The following is a 15,730-nucleotide window of genomic DNA, read 5'->3' on the forward strand; positions in this document are numbered from 1 at the left end:
GGATACATCACCCGGAGAGTGTGAGCTCCTGCCCCAGCGGTATCAGTACCCGAGTATCTGGGATACATCACCCGCAGAGTGTGAGCTCCTGCCCCAGCGGTATCAGTCCCTGAGTATCTGGGATACATCACCCGGAGAGTGTGAGCTCCTGCCCCAGCGGTATCAGTACCCGAGTATCTGGGATACATCACCCGCAGAGTGTAAGCTCCTGCCCCAGCAGTATCAGTACCTGAGTATCTGGGATACATCACCCGCAGAGTGTGAGCTCCTGCCCCAGCGGTATCAGTACCTGAGTATCTGGGATACATCACCCGGAGAGTGTGAGCTCCCTGCCCCAGCGGTATCAGTACCTGAGTATCCAGAATACGGTCATTGTATGCGCAGCAGGGCGTCCGTAGTGTCCAGGATACAGAACCTATTAGCAGTTGATAGAAAAGACACTGATAACAGGTGGGGGGCTGTTACTACACACACACACATTATAAGAGGCTGTGAGGGCCCAGAGTGGCCCAGAGTGATCTAATCCCCCTATCCATCCCATCACATGGACCACATTCCTGACTATGTATACATCCATGGAGGGCCATAGACTTTAATTTGACCCCCTACTACACTGCCATATAACATTTCCCTATGGCACATATGGGGCAGCACTGTTACCATGTAATCCAGCTCCCGCACATGGCCCAACACCTGAAGCTTCAACCATCACAGATATATAGCAGTATATATATAACAGTATTACTTATACATAGTATTGTACTATTATATAGCACTATAAGCTTGCGGTATTATTTCAGCACTGATAGTAGTTACATTGTCTGACACTGTACAGTAAATTACTGCTGCAGTAAAAGGCGGCATCATTACAGCATCATATGGTGATATTTACTTTGAATAATATTGTAGAGTATATTATAGTTGGTATTATTTCAGCACTGTATGGCGGGATTTAACTTGTAGTACTGTCCAGGACATCCGCATATTGCAGATAGCAATATTTGAGCACATTATGGTGGAAGTCACATAGTATTTGCAGTGTATGGCAGTATTCTTGAGCACAGTATGTCAGTATTTACATTGAGGGGCACTATACAGAAACTTTGCAGTGAATAGCGGGTTTATATGAGCCCAGTTTGTCAGTATTTGCATTAAATGGCACTTGGTATTTACATTGCATGGCTCTGACTGTATATCTCTCAGCACAATATCTCAGCACAATATGACGGTATTTACACTGTGTTGCATGTTACAGTATATTATTTGCTGTGAATGGTGGTGGCAGCACGGCATGGCTTTGTTATTTGGGCAGCTGTATTCTGACATTGCATGCATGTTACTCGGTCACCATTTAATTTCAATATTTCAGAGACATTGCACAAGGCCGAGCCTGGACGCACAGGGCATGCTAGGTGCCACAGTACAGTATGGCGGAGGAGTCTATGTGCCACAGTGCAGTATGGCAGAGGAGTCTATGTGCCACAGTACAGTATGGCGGAGGAGTCTATGTGCCACAGTACAGTATGGTGGAGGAGTCTATGTGCCACAATACAGTATGGCGGAGGAGTCTATGTGCCACAGTACAGTATGGTGGAGGAGTCTATGTGCCACAGTACAGTATGGCGGAGGAGTCTATGTGCCACAGTACAGTATGGCGGAGGAGTCTATGTGCCACAGTACAGTATGGCGGAGGACTCTATGGGCCACAGTACAGTATGGCGGAGATCTCTATGTGCCACAGTACAGTATGGCGGAGGAGTCTATGTGCCACAGTACAGTATGGCGGAGGAGTCTATGTGCCACAGTACAGTATGGCAGAGGAGTCTATGTTGTCAGCATTATCAGAGCCTGCTGTGTTTCTACAGCTCCATCTATCTCAGCAGCCAGGGCAGTGACTATAGGTGACCCCTCTAGACCTCCGCACTCTCAGTAATTGTGCAGTGATTTGTTCCAGCCCCGGGCTATAATAGTCATTACAGGTGAGATGGTCCCAGCCGTCAGTCACCTGTATACAGCCCCGAATGAGGGAGACCATATGAGCGACCATCAGAAGGTCACCGGGAATCACTGAGACTAATTGTCCAATAATTACATGGAGACTGTCATTACACCATCACCGAGCATGGAGGACGTAACCATAGGCCCAACTGAGGAAACAGAAGACTTTACTGGGCACAAATACCCCGGAGGGCACAGAAGCTTGCTGGTTGTAATACACTCATATGGGCCCAGAAGCTTGCTGGTTGTAATACACTCATATGGGCCCAGAAGCTTGCTGGTTGTAATACACACGTATGGGCCCAGAAGCTTGCTGGTTGTAATACACACGTATGGGCCCAGAAGCTTGCTGGTTGTAATACACACGTATGGGCCCAGAAGCTTGCTGGTTGTAATACACACGTATGGGCCCAGAAGCTTGCTGGTTGTAATACACACGTATGGGCCCAGAAGCTTGCTGGTTGTAATACACACGTATGGGCCCAGAAGCTTGCTGGTTGTAATACACATGTATGGGCCCAGAAGCTTGCTGGTTGTAATACACATGTATGAGCACAGAAGCTTGCTGGTTTAATATATATTTGGTCATGGACAGTGCTGTAAACAACGGAACTCTAACTTTAGTCAGGTCATTGTTGGGGTCACACAGATCTCAGAGCAGTGTTGGGGGTCACAGATCTCACAGCAGTGTTGGGGGTCACAGATCTCAGAGCAGTGTTTGGGTCACAGATCTCAGAGCAGTGTTGGGGGTCACAGATCTCAGAGCAGTGTTGTGGGTCACAGATCTCAGAGCAGTGTTGGGGGTCACAGATCTCAGAGCAGTGTTGTGGGTCACAGATCTCAGAGCAGTGTTGGGGGTCACAGATCTCAGAGCAGTGTTGGGGGTCACAGATCTCAGAGCAGTGTTGGGGGTCACAGATCTCAGAGCAGTGTTGGGGGTCACAGATCTCAGAGCAATGTTGGGGGTCACAGATCTCAGAGCAGTGTTGTGGGTCACAGATCTCAGAGCAGTGTTGGGGGTCACAGATCTCAGAGCAGTGTTGGGGGTCACAGATCTCAGAGCAGTGTTGGGGTCACACAGATCTCAGAGCAGTGTTGGGGGTCACACAGATCTCTAGGACATCTTATAACCACAGGGAGGGTATCTCCTAAACTTGGGCCTAGGCCTGAGATCCCAAGAAGCCTAGGTTCAACAGACTCTGTGTTCTGTCTCAAGAGCCCGTGGAGCCCTCCGGGAATTCTGTCTCTTTGACAACACTTTTTAGCTGTACTTGGGTTCTGTTTTACCAAATCATCATCCATAAACATATGTATACTTGTCAGCAGATGTCCGGTCACTGTCAGCACCAGCCTAGATCTCCCTGGGGTAACACATCATGATCATATACACAGTATATATAGGTTGTCCCTATCTAATAGCTTTGCCCTATGTGGAGAAGGACAGGCAGGGGTTAAATAGCAGTGGTGCGGATTACAGGGCAGCAGGCCCTCTACAATGCAGGAATCCCTGCCCTGGGGGATGGAGGGAAATCCTGACAACAGGCGGGAGGACTGGTGTGAAGGAGACCACAGCCATGCTCTGTTAGGTATTCACTAGCCTGGGGCACTGAGGTGACAGGTGGCGGGGGACCAGGGGCCACCAGCACCGCCGCCGCATACAAGGCATTTCCCACCAAAATACTACAAACTACAGGACAATTCCTTTAATCCGGCATGAATGGAAGCTAATAGGGATGGGATTATCAGCTATTCTGTGTGAGCAGGTGATCACAGGGAAGAATGGAAACCTCCAAATACTAATGCTGGGTTATTGGATTTATGGATTAAAGGAATTTCATAATAAATCCCTGCAACACCTGATATACAGCCCCATCCCAGGCTATGGTACTGGTGGTCACCCAGCTGTCCCACCCATAGGAAGGGGATGGGTCCTTTGGTTCCCGGGGTTGTGGATTGGGTCTCGTCCCGGTCTCCGCTCGGGGACATAAACAGGGGCGGCAGGGGTGGGTTGCTTTACATAGAATGGGATTGTTCTGGTCAGCAGAGACAGGGCGCGGGTCCAGGGAGGCCTTTCATAGGGAAAACACCTTGTATGGGATCCAACAATAGAGACAAATACCAGGAACAGCAAGAAATCATCCCTGATGATTCTGAGGGGGAAGAGGGGTGGATATATAACCCTATATACATATTATATGGGGAGGGGTAGATATGTAACCCTATATACATATTATATGGGGAGGGGTGGATATATAACCCGTCCCTATATACATATTATATGGGGAGGGGTGGATATATAACCCTATATACATATTATATGGGGGGGAAGGGAGATATATAACCCTATATACATATTATATGCGGAAGGGTGGATATATAACCCTATATACATATTATATGGAGGAGGTGGGATGTATAACCCTATATACATATTATATGGGGGAGGGGGATGTATAACCCTGTATACAAGTTATATGGGGAGGGGTGGATATGTAACCCTATATACATATTATATGCGGAGGGGTGGATATATAACCCTATATACATATTATATGGGCAGCGGTGGATATATAACCCTATATACATATTATATGGGGAGGGGTGGATATATAACCCTATATACCTATTATATGGGGGGAGGGGGATATATAACCCTATATACATATTATATGGGGAGGGGTGGATATATAACCCTATATACATATTATATGGGAAGGGGTGGATATATAACTCTATATACATATTATAAGGGGAGGGGTGGATATATAACCCTATATACATATTATATGGGGAGGGGTGGATATATAACCCTATATACATATTATATGGGGAGGGGTGGATATATAACCCGTCCCTATATACATATTATATGGGGAGGGGTGGATATATAACCCTATATACATATTATATGAGGAGGGGTGGATATATAACCCTATATACATATTATATTGGGGGAGGGGGGATGTATAACCCTGTATACATATTATATGGGGAGGGGTGGATATATAACCCTATATACATATTATTATATTCCCTGGTGAACAGTGGGAGATAAATTATATTATAATCCCTGGTGTACAGTGGGAGATGAGTTATATTATATTCCCTGGTGTATAGTGGGAGATGAGTTATATTATATTCCCTGGTGTATAGTGGGAGATGAGTTATATTATATTCCCTGGTGTATAGTGGGAGATTAGTTATATTATATTCCCTGGTGTACACTGGTAGATTATATTATATCCTTACCCCCGGAATCTCAGGATTTATTGGGTTGCGCAGCATTGACGACGTATTTTCCATGTGAATCGCTCTGTAGTCATGGAGTCACACGATACAATTTACACATTAAAGCTGTTATGGCCACTGTCCTGGTGGGCTCAGCTCCTGGCATCTATTTAATAGGGAAATAGGAAGCTGTGGGGTTTCTTTAGTATGTGGAGGAGACTCGTAAATATCTCCATATAAAGCAGTGATTATGGAAGACCCCCGGGGGTCCCACAATCCTACTGTGTATGATCTATCACTCCCAGAATCTTAAAGAGACGGTAACTCCTTATAACCCGGCCTTGCAGAGAGGTGATGATAATCACTGGTCACCAGGTCTAGCACTAGGACCATGTCACGCCATATGATATACACAGATTACAGGGTGCTTATAATATAATTACTGGGTTGTGAATAAACTATAAGCCCCCCTGGTATTCATATAATAATGGACAAATAGAGCCGGAGTGATGACATAACACAGGCTTTATAGTAGAGATCCCCATTGTGCGGAGGTGAGTGTCCCCTTACATGTAATGAGTGCTTTCTCCTATTGGAGGGATAATGGCCGTCCTCACCCTCGCCCATCACTATCCGCCTGCTCTGGACAGATGGAACCTTTCTTATAGTCAGTATGTCATACCGTCAACGGCCAGAGATGAGGAGGAGGCGCCACATACATAACAGGACCTATCATGATCGGTCGCATTGCTTTCTATGGTTTTGTGATGTTATTTGCCATTTATGTGAGTAATTCTATAGGGACATGAGGCAGGATGTGACCTACAGGGCACCCGATGTGACCTAAGCTATCTGTCCTATGGGGGAAAGTATGTGCCCCCCCCATCTGATGTCCTGGCGGACAGGTAGATAGCCGTACAGCGCCCCCAGGCAGTATAATGGGCCGTACAGCATATCCCGCTCTCTCTCCGCGGGGCGGCCATACATGTTGTATACGTGTAAACGAACAGTCCCGGGGTCTTTATGATGCAAATAGATGGAAGGAAAACCTGCCGACCAGATCCCATCATAGAATCCCCTCCGAGAGACTGTGGATTCTACATAGAGGTCCTACACATGTGGGGGGCTCCCTATAACCACTGCGGGGGTCCCCATCCTCCTTCTTATCACACATGTGGGGGGGGGGCTCCCTATCACCACTGTGGGGGTCCCCATCCTCCCTCTTATCATACATGTGGGGGGCTCCCTATCACCACTGTGGGGGTCCCCATCCTCCTTCTTATCACACATGTGGGGGGTTCCCTATCACCACTGTGGGGGTCCTCCCTCTAATCACACATGTGGGGGGCTCCCTATCACCACTGTGGGGGTCCCCATCCTCCCTCCCATCACACATGTGGGGGGCTCCCTATCACCACTGTGGGGTTCCCCATCCTCCCTTCCTTCTCTGCTGACCCAGCAAGGTTTAAAGGTTAAGAAGGAACCAAGGAGGGGGGCGGGGAGGGTGAGTGGAGTGTGAGGGGTCTCCAGGCCTCACTTAGAGGTGTCCATCACAAGGGCCTCCTGTAACGATGAGTGTAATTCATGACAACAGCCGTGGGAATCCCATTCATACCCCCCACCGGCCGGGGCCGAGGACGGAGCACGGGGGCCATTGTTACAGGAGGATTCCCTCCAAATAAAGATAAAGCAGAATATATATATATATATATATATATATATATATATATATATATATATATATACACACCGCAGTGATATGAGGTGACCGGCCCCATATACTGTCATGGCAGGTGATGTGCTGGGACCCCCTGAAGGAGGAGGCTACATGTATAACAATATGTATATAGGGTTCTATAGCCACATCCTCGCTGTATGAGATTACATGTATATAAGGTTATATGTGCTGTATACAAGGGGATAACAGTCTACCCCTCCCCCATATAATATGTATATAGGGTTATATATCCACCCCTCCCATAACACATGTATATAGGGTTATATATCCACCCCTCCCCATATAATATGTATATAGGGTTATATGTAATCTGACCTCATATAATATTTGCCTCCTAGTCCATCCCTGATCCATCCCATTGTATGTGTAGTGACTCCCTGTATGTGTAGTGACTCCCTGTATGTGTAGTGACTCCCTGTATGTGTAGTGACCCTCTATATGTATAGTGACTCCCTGTATGCATAGTGACTCCCTGTATGTGTAGTGACTCCCTGTATGCATAGTGACTCCCTGTATGTGTAGTGACCCTCTATATGTGTAGTGACCCTCTATATGCATAGTGACTCCCTGTATGTGTAGTGACCCTCTATATGTGTAGTGACTCCCTGTATGTGTAGTGACCCTCTATATGTGTAGTGACTCCCTGTATGTGTAGTTATTCTCTATATGTATAGTGACTCCCTGTATGCATAGTGACTCCCTGTATGTGTAGTGACTCCCTGTATGTGTAGTGACCCTCTATATGTGTAGTGACCCTCTATATGTATAGTGACTCCCTGTATGCATAGTGACCCTCTATATGTGTAGTGACCCTCTATATGTATAGTGACTCCCTGTATGTGTAGTGACCCTCTATATGTATAGTGACCCTCTATATGTGTAGTTACCCTCTATATGTATAATGACTCCCTGTATGTGTAGTGACCCTCTATATGTATAGTGACTCCCTGTATGTGTAGTGGCCCTCTATATGTATAGTGACTCCCTGTATGTGTAGTGACCCTCTATATGTATAGTGACTCCCTGTATGTGTAGTGACCCTCTATATGTATAATGACTCCCTGTATGTGTAGTGACCCTCTATATGTATAATGACTCCCTGTATGTGTAGTGACCCTCTATATGTATAATGACTCCCTGTATGTGTAGTGACCCTCTATATGTATAATGACTCCCTGTATGTGTAGTGACCCTCTATATGTATAATGACTCCCTGTATGTGTAGTGACCCTCTATATGTATAATGACTCCCTGTATGTGTAGTGACCCTCTATATGTATAGTGACTCCCTGTATGTGTAGTGGCCCTCTATATGTATAGTGACTCCCTGTATGTGTAGTGACCCTCTATATGTATAGTGACTCCCTGTATGTGTAGTGACCCTCTATATGTATAATGACTCCCTGTATGTGTAGTGACCCTCTATATGTATAATGACTCCCTGTATGTGTAGTGACCCTCTATATGTATAATGACTCCCTGTATGTGTAGTGACCCTCTATATGTATAATGACTCCCTGTATGTGTAGTGACCCTCTATATGTATAATGACTCCCTGTATGTGTAGTGACCCTCTGCATGTTTGACAGGTGGAATCCTTACAGGTTCTGCATGACGGCTCCGCATACACCGGGCTGCTGAACACATCTATGTTTATCTTTCCATTCCCAGACAGCACGAAATATGTGAGACACAGAACCTGAGAGGGAGGTATAATGTGTGATAGAGAGGAGACCACCGCCATGACACTGTGTATACTGCAGTATAATATCTCTGGATGGATAGGAGATAGATAGATAGATAGATAGATAGATAGATAGATAGATAGATAGATAGGAGATAGATAGGAGATAGATAGATAGATAGATAGATAGATAGATAGATAGATAGATAGGAGATAGATAGATAGATAGATAGATAGATAGATAGATAGATAGATAGGAGATAGATAGATAGATAGATAGATAGATAGATAGGAGATAGATAGATAGGAGATAGATAGATAGATAGACAGATGATAGGAGATAGATAGATAGATAGATAGATAGATAGATAGATAGATAGATAGATAGATAGATAGATAGATAGATAGATAGATACTGTAGATAGATAGATAGATAGATAGATAGATAGATAGATAGATAGATAGATAGATAGATAGATAGATAGGAGATAGATAGATAGGAGATAGATAGATAGGAGATAGATAGATAGATAGGAGATAGATAGATAGGAGATAGATAGATAGATAGATAGATAGATAGATAGATAGATAGATAGATACTGTAGATAGATAGATAGATAGATAGATAGATAGATAGATAGATAGATAGATAGATAGATAGATAGATACTGTAGATAGATAGGAGATAGATAGATAGATAGATAGATAGATAGATAGATAGATAGATAGATATCCCCGTGTACACGTAAATATATATCAGTATATAGCCTTGTAGTAGACGTCGGTCGCTGACAATCCTTCGCCTTTATTCCGGCAGATTAGTGCTGTCACCACACCCTGCAAATATGAAGAAGAGTGGGCGTACAGTGGGCAACACCCTGCAGGGCTCATAGGTGAAGCAGTTCTGCCGCTCTCCTGTCACTCACCTGTATAACAGGCCCGGCCCCCAACCCCTCTATACTGTCTGCCCTATGGGGCTCCTATATACTTCATATCTATACTGTCTGTCCTATGGGGCTCCTATATACTTCATATCTATACTGCCTGTCCTATGGGGCTCCTATATACTTCATATCTATACTGTCTGCCCTATGGGGCTCCTATATACTTCATATCTATACTGTCTGCCCTATGGGGCTCCTATATACTTCATATCTATACTGTCTGTCCTATGGGGCTCCTATATACTTCATGTCTTCTATGCTGTCTGTCCTATGGGGCTCCTATATACTTCATGTCTTCTATGCTGTCTGTCCTATGGGGCTCCTATATACTTCATGTCTTCTATACTGTCTGTCCTATGGGGCTCCTATACACTTCATATCTATACTGTCTGTCCTATGGGGCTCCTATATACTTCATATCTATACTGTCTGTCCTATGGGGCTCCTATATACTTCATATCTATGCTGTCTGTCCTATGGGGCTCCTATATACTTCATATCTATACTGTCTGTCCTATGGGGCTCCTATATACTTCATATCTATACTGTCTGTCCTATGGAGCTCCTACATACTTCATATCTATACTGTCTGTCCTATGGGGCTCCTATACACTTCATATCTATGCTGTCTGTCCTATGGGGCTCCTATATACTTCATATCTATACTGTCTGTCCTATGGGGCTCCTATATACTTCATGTCTTCTATGCTGTCTGTCCTATGGGGCTCCTATATACTTCATGTCTTCTATGCTGTCTGTCCCATGGGGCTCCTATATACTTCATATCTATACTGTCTGTCCTATGGGGCTCCTATATACTTCATATCTATACTGTCTGTCCTATGGGGCTCCTATATACTTCATGTCTTCTATACTGTCTGTCCTATGGGGCTCCTATATACTTCATATCTATACTGTCTGTCCTATGGGGCTCCTATATACTTCATATCTATACTGTCTGTCCTATGGGGCTCCTATATACTTCATATCTATACTGTCTGTCCTATGGGGCTCCTATATACTTCATATCTATACTGTCTGTCCTATGGGGCTCCTATATACTTCATATCTATACTGTCTGTCCTATGGGGCTCCTACATACTTCATATCTATACTGTCTGTCCTATGGGGCTCCTATATACTTCATGTCTTCTATGCTGTCTGTCCTATGGGGCTCCTATATACTTCATATCTATGCTGTCTGTCCTATGGGGCTCCTATATACTTCATATCTATGCTGTCTGTCCTATGGGGCTCTATATACTTAAGGGGGTCAATATCCTTCTTAACTTAAACAGTAGTAATAATAAGAATAAATCCCCTGATATTATGTAGGGGCTCTGACACTGGGGTCCTCAGCTTTGCCATTGATGTTATTGGGATGTGTTCCAGCCAGCAGACAATGTCCCTGTGCCCAGTGTTTACCTATATCTGGGGTGGGGGTGATGATTTTTACAGGCTGGGGGAGGGGTATAAAGATGAATGATATTGGGGGGTCTCCATTGCTTAGCAGGCCCTCCAGGAATGCCTATGTGGTGAATAGAAGTACAATGGCTTTGTCCTGCCGCCACCTCGTCCTTTACTAACACTACAAGACCCAGGGGGACAAGAGTCAGGGTGGGGGGGATGTTGGTGGGCCGCCAACGGACATCGTCATCTCTATGGACGCCTAAATATTATATAGATCTGTAAGGATGAGAACTGTACACATGTCTCCACAGCGCCCTCCTCAGGGGTGTAGGGATAGGGGTTGCAGTAGTATAGGGTGTAGGTATAGGGGTTACAGTAGTATAGGGTGTAGGTATAAGGGTTACAGTAGTATAGGATGTAGGTATAAGGGTTACAGTAGTATAGGATGTAGGTATAAGGGTTACAGTAGTATAGGGTGTAGGGATAGGGGTTGCAGTAGTATAGGGTGTAGGTATAGGGGTTACAGTAGTATAGGGTGTAGGTATAAGTGTTACAGTAGTATAGGATGTAGGTATAAGGGTTACAGTAGTATAGGGTGTAGGTATAGGGGTTACAGTAGTATAGGGTGTAGGTATAAGGGTTACAGTAGTATAGGATGTAGGTATAAGGGTTGCAGTAGTATAGGGTGTAGGTAAAGGGGTTACAGTAGTATAGGGTGTAGGTATAGGGGTTACAGTAGTATAGGGTGTAGGTATAGGGGTTACAGTAGTATAGGGTGTAGGTATAGGGGTTACAGTAGTATAGGGTGTAGGTATAGGGGTTACAGTAGTATAGGGTGTAGGTATAGGGGTTACAGTAGTATAGGGTGTATGTATAAGGGTTACAGTAGTATAGGGTGTAGGTATAAGGGTTACAGTAGTATAGGGTGTAGGTATAAGGGTTACAGTAGTATAGGGTGTATGTATAAGGGTTACAGTAGTATAGGGTGTAGGTATAAGGGTTACAGTAGTATAGGGTGTAGGTATAAGGGTTACAGTAGTATAGGGTGTATGTATAAGGGTTACAGTAGTATAGGATGTAGGTATAAGGGTTACAGTAGTATAGGATGTAGGTATAAGGGTTACAGTAGTATAGGGTGTAGGTATAGGGGTTACAGTAGTATAGGGTGTAGGTATAAGTGTTACAGTAGTATAGGATGTAGGTATAAGGGTTACAGTAGTATAGGGTGTAGGTATAAGGGTTACAGTAGTATAGGGTGTAGGTATAGGGGTTACAGTAGTATAGGGTGTAGGTATAAGGGTTACAGTAATATAGGGTGTAGGTATAGGGGTTACAGAAGGAATAATAGTAGTAAGGGCTGCACTGCCATCATCATATCTTCCTCCTCATCAACCTCATCATCCTCCTCCTCACCCATTGCTTAGTAATGGGTGTGGTTTAGGTGTACTGAGTGTCAGACATATATATTATATGTCATCTTTTTCAAAAATAATTTTTAAAATCATAACGTAACAATCCACAGAACAATAAACCAATAACCCACCATTACCACGTGGAGTCCAGGTATCACATAAAAGCGTGATAGTGCAGAGGTGTGACCACATGTGCCATCTGGTGCCCTGAGGACAGGATGGGCCCTGGGGGCACTGAGCAGCCAGGTGCCAATCCCCAACCCCCCCATACTGACCCACAGAGCTCACACTCTATTCTGCCTCTGTCTGGTCACAGATGTTACACTGTATCTGTATGAGGCACACACAGAGCAAAAGTGACACTGATACACTGTAACAACACCTCAGCTGTGTCAGCTATTAGATAAGGGGAGGTCACTGACAGCGAGCGGAGAGGTTATACACATTGATGCCTGTCACTGACAGCCAGCAGAGATCTTATACACACTGATGCCTGTCACTGAAAGCCAGCAGAGATCTTATACACACTGATGCCTGTCACTGACACCCAGCAGAGATCTTATATACACTGATACCTGTTACTGACAGCCAGCAGAGATGTTATATACACTGATACCTGTTACTGACAGCCAGCAGAGATGTTATAAACATCAGGTCTATGGGAAAGTTGTAAATGATGAAGATTTACATAAGACAAACAGCAGTGGGTATAAACCTGTCCAGTGAGCGGGGGAGGGGTGCGGACCCCATGGGCCTCGCATATCACTGCCAGCGGGAGGGTCCGGCGTTTTCACCTGAAAGCAAACAGCAAAACATCCATATCAATAGACGGTCCATTATCTGCTCCCTCCCCCCACCAGGTACAGCTGGGCCCCCAACTCATCCACACAGGGGGCCGGCAATATCATAACCAACATATCACACCTATGGCTGCTGACACTGCTATGGGGGGGGGGGGGCATGTGTGTCTAACACTGTTATGGGGGACCCTATGTGTCTAACACTGCTATGGGGGACTCTGTGTGACTGATACTGCTATGGGGCCCTGTGTGACTGACACTGCTATGGAGGCCCTGTGTGACTGACACTGCTATGGGGGCCCTGTGTGACTGACACTGTTATGGGGGCCCTGTGTGACTGACGCTGCTATGGGGGGTGTTGTGTGACTGACACTGCTATGGGGGGTGTTGTGTGACTGACACTGCTATGGGGGCCCTGTGTAACTGACACTGCATTGGGGGGCCCTGTGTAACTGACACTGCTATGGGGGCCCTGTGTGACTGACACTGCTATGGGGGGGGGGGGTGTGACTGACACTGCTATGGGGGCCCTGTGTGACTGACACTGCATTGGGGGGCCCTGTGTGACTGACACTGCTATGGGGGGGGGGGGGGTTGTGTGACTGACACTGCTATGGGGGCCCTGTGTGACTGACACTGCATTGGGGGGCCCTGTATAACTGACACTGCATTGGGGGGCCCTGTGTGACTGACACTGCTATGGGGGCCCTGTGTAACTGACACTGCATTGGGGGGGCCTGTGTGACTGACACTGCTATGGGGGGCGTTGTGTGACTGACACTGCTATGGGGGCCCTGTGTGACTGACACTGCATTGGGGGGCTCTGTGTAACTGACATTGCATTGGAGGGGCCTGTGTGACTGACACTGCTATGGGGGCCCTGTGTGACTGACACTGCTATGGGGGGCCCTGTGTGACTGACACTGCTTTGGGGGGCCCTGTATAACTGACACTGCATTGGGGGGCCCTGTGTGACTGACACTGCTATGGGGGCCCTGTGTAACTGACACTGCATTGGGGGGGCCTGTGTGACTGACACTGCTATGGGGGGTGTTGTGTGACTGACACTGCTATGGGGGCCCTGTGTGACTGACACTGCATTGGGGGGCTCTGTGTAACTGACATTGCATTGGAGGGGCCTGTGTGACTGACACTGCTATGGGGGCCCTGTGTGACTGACACTGCTATGGGGGGCCCTGTGTGACTGACACTGCTTTGGGGGGCCCTGTGTGACTGACACTGCTATAAGGGCCCTGTGTGACTGACACTGCTATGGGGGCCCTGTGTGACTAACACTGCTATGGGGGCCCTGTGTGACTGACACTGCTATGGGGCCCTGTGTGTATAAGGATTACTCAGATTTCCTACACATGAGTGCACACAGAGTACTTAAGTGGCACACAATGGGGGCACACCGGGCACACACAGAGCTCACATTGAGCACACACTGGGCACAGTGACAACACTGCCTGTCCTGCATAGAAACCTGACAACTCTCCATGTCTAAACTACACTGCAGGAGGACAGACATGGCGGCCACAGTGCTGGGGGCAGTCTTATGTGTGGGGGCTGGGATGACAGCCATGTTGGTTGTCATTTATTACATTATATAATGTTCCATTGTATTATAATGCTGACTAGACACCTGACAACACCGCCCGTCTATACTATACTGCAGAAGGACAGACATGGGGCCACAGTGCTGGGGGCAGTGTCCTGTGTGGGGGCTGGGATGGTGGCCATGTTGGTTGTTATACAGTGCATTATATAATGTTAGATTGGATTATAATGCTGACTAGACACCTGACAGGAGGACAGACGTGGAGTCCTGTGTGGGGGTTGGGATGGCGGCCATGTTGGTTGTTATACATTGCATTTTATAATGTTAGATTGGATTATAATGCTGACTAGACACCTGACAGGAGGACAGACGTGGAGTCCTGTGTGGGAGCTGGGATGGCGGCCATGTTGGTTGTTATACATTGCATTTTATAATGTTAGATTGGATTATAATGCTGACTAGACAGCTGACAGGAGGACAGACGTGGAGTCCTGTGTGGGAGCTGGGATGGCGGCCATGTTGGTTGTTATACATTGCATTTTATAATGTTAGATTGGATTATAATGCTGACTAGACAGCTGACAGGAGGACAGACGTGGAGTCCTGTGTGGGGGCTGGGATGGCGTCCATGTTGGTTGTTATACAGTACATTACATAATGTTAGATTGGATTATAATGCTGACTAGACAGCTGACAGGAGGACAGACGTGGAGTCCTGTGTGGGGGCTGGGATGGCGTCCATGTTGGTTGTTATACAGTACATTACATAATGTTAGATTGGATTATAATGCTGACTAGACAGCTGACAGGAGGACAGACGTGGAGTCCTGTGTGGGGGTTGGGATGGTGGCCATGTTGGTTGTTATACAGTACATTACATAATGTTAGATTGGATTATAATGCTGACTAGACAGCTGACAGGAGGACAGACGTGGAGTCCTGTGTGGGGGCTGGG

The sequence above is a fragment of the Dendropsophus ebraccatus genome, chromosome 7 (genome assembly GCF_027789765.1).
Source record: "Dendropsophus ebraccatus isolate aDenEbr1 chromosome 7, aDenEbr1.pat, whole genome shotgun sequence".
Taxonomy (NCBI): Eukaryota; Metazoa; Chordata; class Amphibia; order Anura; family Hylidae; genus Dendropsophus; species Dendropsophus ebraccatus.